The following is a 5809-nucleotide window of genomic DNA, read 5'->3' as shown; positions in this document are numbered from 1 at the left end:
AGGAATGACCCCTTTCTGGAAGAAGATGATATCCTGGTCCGCAAATCATTTTAGTGAACAACTTCTTGAAAATGATGGTCCATACACAATGAGAAATGACAGGCATGCAAGGAAGTAAACCAACAAAACAAAACAACGAACTAAGAGGAGCCAGGTCATAGAAACGGGCTTCCAGGGGCTCCAGATTGGAGGCATCGGCATGGACTGTGGATTTCCACGCATGTATGACGAGGTGCCAGAAAGTTCACAGGAAAATGAAATTAAAGTACAAAGTTTATTTTGGTGCAAACTAATTCTGAAATGCAGGCAGCTTGTTCACAGTTTGTGTTCTCCATAAACTTTTGAAAGACCTACTCTATGTTTAAGATGGCGAGAGTCAATATTGCAAATTCGGGTAGAGAACATGACAAAGTCCGCTTTTAAAACTTCTAACCCTCAGTGGGTGTGTAACAGCAGATAAGCCAGGGCCCAGCCATGGTGGTAACGGTGGCGAGCAGCCACGGCACAATGCTAGAGCCCGATGGGAAGGCGGGGGTTGGGACCCTGGGTCCTTCTGAACATACTGGGTGTGCACAGGATTGCCCCGGTCCTGGCTGCCTAGGGCCAGGGGTCACAGTGCAGCAAAACCCTCGCAGGGGGCCCTGTCTCTCTCATAAAAGAAAGAAAATAAAATTTAAATAGATAAATCTAAAAAGATAAATATGAAACTTAAAGACTGGTAAAGAAAAAATAATAGAATGAAGCACAGAAAGACGAAATAATGGGAAATACAGGAGTGGGTTGAACTCCATTTGGCCTGAGCTGCCTCCACACCTGGAGTGCAGTTTGAGGCAGTGTGAACAGACTCGCAGCCTCACTTGGAGGGGCATCTTGTAACACGGAGCTAGGTGTCAGCCAATCACAGGCTGTGACTGGTAGGATCAAGGCCGAGTCAGGCAAACTCTGAGCTGTAACCCGCACTTGACGTGCTCTGTCTCTACAGACCCCTGCCCACACGGCAGGGCAGCTCTCCGAACCCCTTCAGGCTCTGAGGGCTACCCAACTCATGAATCATTGTTTGCACAATTCAGTTCTGTTCAATTTAATTAGCTGAAAGTGATTCTTCTTATCAAGAATCAGAGACAGAAGGAACCAGCAGTTAGCGTAATGGCTATGTCGCTGGACCACGTAGTCGACCGCGGTTCGCGTCCCAGACCCGGTGGCTTAAAACTCACGCTGGGCGCGTGTGCGTGTGTGCCCAAGATCCCTAGAGGAGAATGGAGGAGAAGGGATTGCGGCGTGACCATCCCCCCTGGGGGTGATTTCTCACTTTCTGTCTCTCTGTCTCTCTCTGTCTGTCTGGCGAGCGCATGTGCCCTATAGTGAAAACCTCTCCAAAAAAAAAAAAAAAAAAAAAAAAATCAGAGACAGAGAGGAAGGGCCAATAGTAGTGCGGAAGTAAAATGTGACACTCGCATGGAAATGTCCTGGGTTCACGTCTGGAGTCTTCTTGAATATTCGGGCACGTGTGCCCACAAAGCTGGGAGTGGGTTATGGCATCGGGACCCTAATGAGGGTTCTTGCTCATTCTCTCCTTCCCCTGATGGAGGAAATAAAGAAAAAAGGGGAGACAGAAACAGAGAGGGATGGCAAGAGAGGAAAATTAAAATGAAGCATACACAGTATTTAGAGAGAATGAGAGAACTGCAGAAAAGTGCTGTGGAATATTAAGTCACACATTTAAGAAAGTCTAACTTTAAGCCAAACTTAAATACATATACACATACATACATGTACATATAAATATATATATCATATGTGTCTGCACATCGTTTCTGCACCTGAGCACGTAATGGTAAAAATGCTGAAGAGAGACAAAGACGAAGTCTAGAAATGCACTGGAGGTGGCAAAAAGAAGTAACTTGAAAGGAGCAGCAGTCGAGGGTGTTTACGTGACTTCTCAGGAGAGACGATGGCTGATGACAATGGAGAGAGAAGAGCAGCCAGCCTTTGGCCAGTCTAAGTGACCTTCTGGAATGCATGTGGAGTACCAACATTCTAGAACCAACGAAAGGTGAGAGGGTTAACAGAGGTGTGTACCAACTGCTAGGAGACGTTACGAAGCAGAAGGAGATGATCCACGTGGAAGTTCGAAATAGACAAATCATGAAGGGAAGACCTAGCTACACTAAGATGAAGACTTGGTCTCTGAAAAGCAGTCATTAAGAGAGAAACGTGATTAACCACAGATTGGGAGAAGATGCTTGCCCCGTAAGAAGTGTACGACGTTTCCTTTCTTTCTTTACTTATTCTCATGTAAAGGACTCCTTGAAATTACCCCAAAAAAGAGAAAAATAGACACCTCCCAAATGGGTGGCAGCTCACAGAAGAGGCTAGTGACACTAGCACAGGGCTCTGGGTGCTACCGTGTTTCCCGTACCCGGGTGACAGCACTGGGGTCTTGACTCAGAATAACCCTCGCTGTCCCTTCCCCAAAGTGCGCAGTAACATGCTCCGTGGTTTGACAAAACAGAAATAAACTGTCTTGCAGTTCTAAGGTTCAGAAGATTGACCGGAGTCTCAGTGTGCTACAGTCAAGTGTCAGCAGGGCTGTGCTCCTTCTTGGAGGGTCTAGGGCAGAGTCCGTGCCCTTTCTGGCTTCAAGAGGGTGCCCGCATGCCTGGCTCATGCCTTCCTTCCTCCGCTGTTGAAGCCAGTAGCAGCCAGGTGAGTCCCGCCTTACCTCAAGGGACCCTTTTTCATTTCCTGCCGCCTTCTCTGACTCTGCCCTAGGAAGACTTTCAAAACGAGTTACTTGCACTGCAGGAAACTACGTTGCAGGTGTTATAACAATACCTACACGTTTGTATCCCAGCCCGAGGCCTCGGTCCTGCAGCGTTGTGCTCCGTCTCTCATCCTCCTGGGTAAGAGACTTTCCCCGCTCTGCTAACATTTCCCTCTTTCAGGGCATTTTCTGTTAGACGCCTCACTTGCCCCTCATCAGTTCTGAGGGGTTGTTGCAGTAGTTGTCCCATCTTAGATGCTCAGTGGAGGCTTGGCGATAGCGACCTAATAAAGCCGCTCTGAGGGTCAGAGGTGGGGCAGGAGATGCAAGGGAGTCACATGGTTATTTTATTTTCATTGTTGAGGTTATTGCTTTAGGGCATGGTGCTGACCAGAGAGACAGAAGGTGAGAAGTCGCCCCCAAGGGATGGCCCTGCCACAACCCCTTCTGCGTTCTCCTCTCAGGAGTTTGAGCACTCAGGCACACAATGCCTGCTGTGAGTTTCAAGCTGCAGGATCTGGGACTCAGCTGTGCTCGGCCATGTGGGAGTCCAGCACCTAAACCACTATACCACCTGCTGGCCCCAGTCACATGGTTATTACTAAAGAAGCCGGGCCCAGGTGGTCACATGGTGCTTGTGGGACCTGGATCCCACATGGCCGACTGCACAGTCTGAGTCCCAGATCCAGCCGCTTGAAAGACACCTCGGGCATTGCGCCCAAAATCCCTAAAGGAAAGTGCAGAAGGGACTGCAGTGGCCAAGCCCCCTGAAGAGGCGTTCTCTCTCTCTCCAGGGAGTGCATAATGCAAATGAAAGAAAAAGAGGGTAAGTTGGGTCCCCTAACACAAAATTCCTGAAGCCTCCCCTGGCCATTTGGATTAGATGGAAACCTGCAGTGCAGTGCTCCTCAAGGTCCTGTAAGCCAGCCCACCCCTCTCAGAGCTCTGAAGTGCTTAGGTCCCATTTGCAAGTCCCATTGTTTTCCAAACCTAGGGGCCATGTGACCCTGGGGGGGAGCTGGGAAGGGGAGACTGACTAACAATGACATCTGTGAAATGAACCAAGGGGGGGAGATGCCACCCTGGGATGGGGACTCAGATGAGGTGTGCCCAAGCACTATAAAACCAGACCACGGGCACACGGTGTGATGAAGAGAAGTGCAGCTTTATTGCAAAGCGCAAAGCAAGGAGAGCGGGCAGCTCATGCTGAAAAGACCCGGTCTCCTGGAGACGTTCCCCACCTGCGATTTTAAGGGCAAAACTAGGGGCAGAGGTCCCAGGCGCATGATCAGTTCAGTGATAGGTTGGAGAGGGCGTGATCACCTCCTGGGCATTCTTGACTGGCGAGGCCTTCGATAATCAAATTTCTGCTCCGGGGTCTGGAGCCATTCCGCCTGGAGTCTTTGAGCTCACAGCTACAAAACAGCTTACAGATGAAAGGAAAAGCTTGTCTTTCCTCTGAGTGAGTTTTAGAGGTCAGATGGCCTCACTCATGGTCCTTGTTGTTTCATTACTGCTTTCTCGGGGCCATTACAACGTAGATGGTAGATGGACCTTACATTGCAAAAACCTTGGGAGAAACACTGGGGTCCCTGCTCCGCTAGTGCCTGCTTGTGGGGGAGGGAGCCGGGAGCCAGGTCTGCTCCAGGAACAACGGCCCCTCCCCTGGAGAAATGGCATCGCCAGGAAGCTCAGCCCAGGTGTTTCGCCCACCAGGAGACAGCCACACTGAGGAGGAGCACACCGGATCCTGTGTTCTGGAAACCCTGTGGGGGCAGGTCCCATGCATGCAGCCAAGTTTGAAACTGCAGGGCTCCGGGCCTGCCTGGACTGAGCACAGGGACCCGCAGGAGTCTGGGTGCCATTTTCTAGAGCAGCTGTAAGCAACACGAGAAGGAAAAGCATGTGACCATCTGTAGCCAGGAAAGCAGGCCCACTGGAGGTTTTCAGATCTGGGTCCAACCGTTCCTGTTACCTTCACTTCTGCAGAGCTGGTTCCAAAAACGAAGCTTATCGCTGTCGCCACCTGGCTCCCAGTGTCTGTTACCAAGTCGCCACCTTTAATGCTCATGGGAAAGTGGGGTGAAAAGAGAGGAGGAGGAATCACATGGGGTCCCCTATTCAGTGGCATCAGAAGCCCGGTGGACCTTGGAATAAACAGAACCACTCGGAGTAAAAAGTGTGGCAACAGCACCCCCTGGTGGTTCCTTAAAATACCACAAACTGGTTCTGTGGTCACCAGAGGGCATTCCTTTCTGGGACCAAGTTTCGGAAGATGACGAGGCTGTGAAAGCTCGTGTCCCCTGTGGCCCTGCTCTTTCTCAATCCAATAGCCATCTAGCACACCCCACACCAGAGAGGGAGACAACAGACACACGGATGAACGGAAATAAGCCCCAGTGAGAATGCTGCTTCCAGGGCCGGGAAGGCGACGTGGTCAGGGGTCACTTCCAGCTTGGTCGGCAGCGGGAGCTGGGTGAAGTGGCCGCGCGGGGGGTGAGGGCTCATGCTGGAAGCTGGACAGTGAGAGGGAGGCGGAGCCTGCGGGCAGCTCCCCCAGCACGGGTGTAAGTGCTACTGCTGTCTGGGGACAGGGGAGTGAAGGTGCTCCAGGTCTTGGCTGCGCAGCCAGCAGGGAGCTTCCAGGGGCCCTCCAGTGGTCGCCACCTTGGGGTCGGGAGGCTTTTCAGGGCTTTTACTCCCTGGATGGTGCTCCTGCGTCCATCCTCAGGGCCCGTTCCCACTCCCCGTCAATGCTCCTGCATCCTCCGGGCTGTTCCTGCTCCCTGGACAGGGATCCTGTGTCCCCAGGGCTCGCTCTCGCTCCCACTCCTGCAATGTCCTGCTCGAGTCCTTCCAGTTCTAGCCACTTCCACCGTGCAGGGCTCTCCCAGACAGGCCTGCTTCCTTCCCTCTGAGTGCCTTATAGAGACCCAGGCTGGCTCTCCTGCCTGTCACCTCCCCCCAGGTCTCCCCTGTCACTGGACACATGAACTGCAGAGGCACTGGGAAGGCGTGAGGGTAGGGGTCGGGGCTAGGGGGTGT

General features: G+C 51.9%; 1 long non-coding RNA gene across 3 annotated transcripts in view; it reads left to right on the top strand.

The window, feature by feature from the left end:
• Positions 1 to 2035: 2035 nt before the first annotated feature.
• The window catches only part of LOC102481129 (uncharacterized), an 11536-nt gene continuing 7762 nt past the window's right edge, over positions 2036 to 5809 (top strand). The window contains exons 1-4 of one of the 3 annotated variants that reach the window (XR_334836.1): positions 2036 to 2259; positions 2531 to 2706; positions 2806 to 2903; positions 3559 to 3590. This is a non-coding gene — a long non-coding RNA (uncharacterized LOC102481129). The remainder of the gene's footprint in view (positions 2260 to 2530; positions 2707 to 2805; positions 2904 to 3558; positions 3591 to 5809) is intronic. The other 2 variants (XR_001370509.1, XR_001370508.1) reach the window with 2 other exon arrangements.

The sequence above is a fragment of the Tupaia chinensis genome, unplaced genomic scaffold (genome assembly GCF_000334495.1).
Source record: "Tupaia chinensis unplaced genomic scaffold, TupChi_1.0 Scaffold000292_1, whole genome shotgun sequence".
NCBI classification, from domain to species: Eukaryota; Metazoa; Chordata; class Mammalia; order Scandentia; family Tupaiidae; genus Tupaia; species Tupaia belangeri.
Note: the sequence above shows the minus strand (reverse complement) of the source record. Positions and strands in the feature narration are given on the sequence as shown.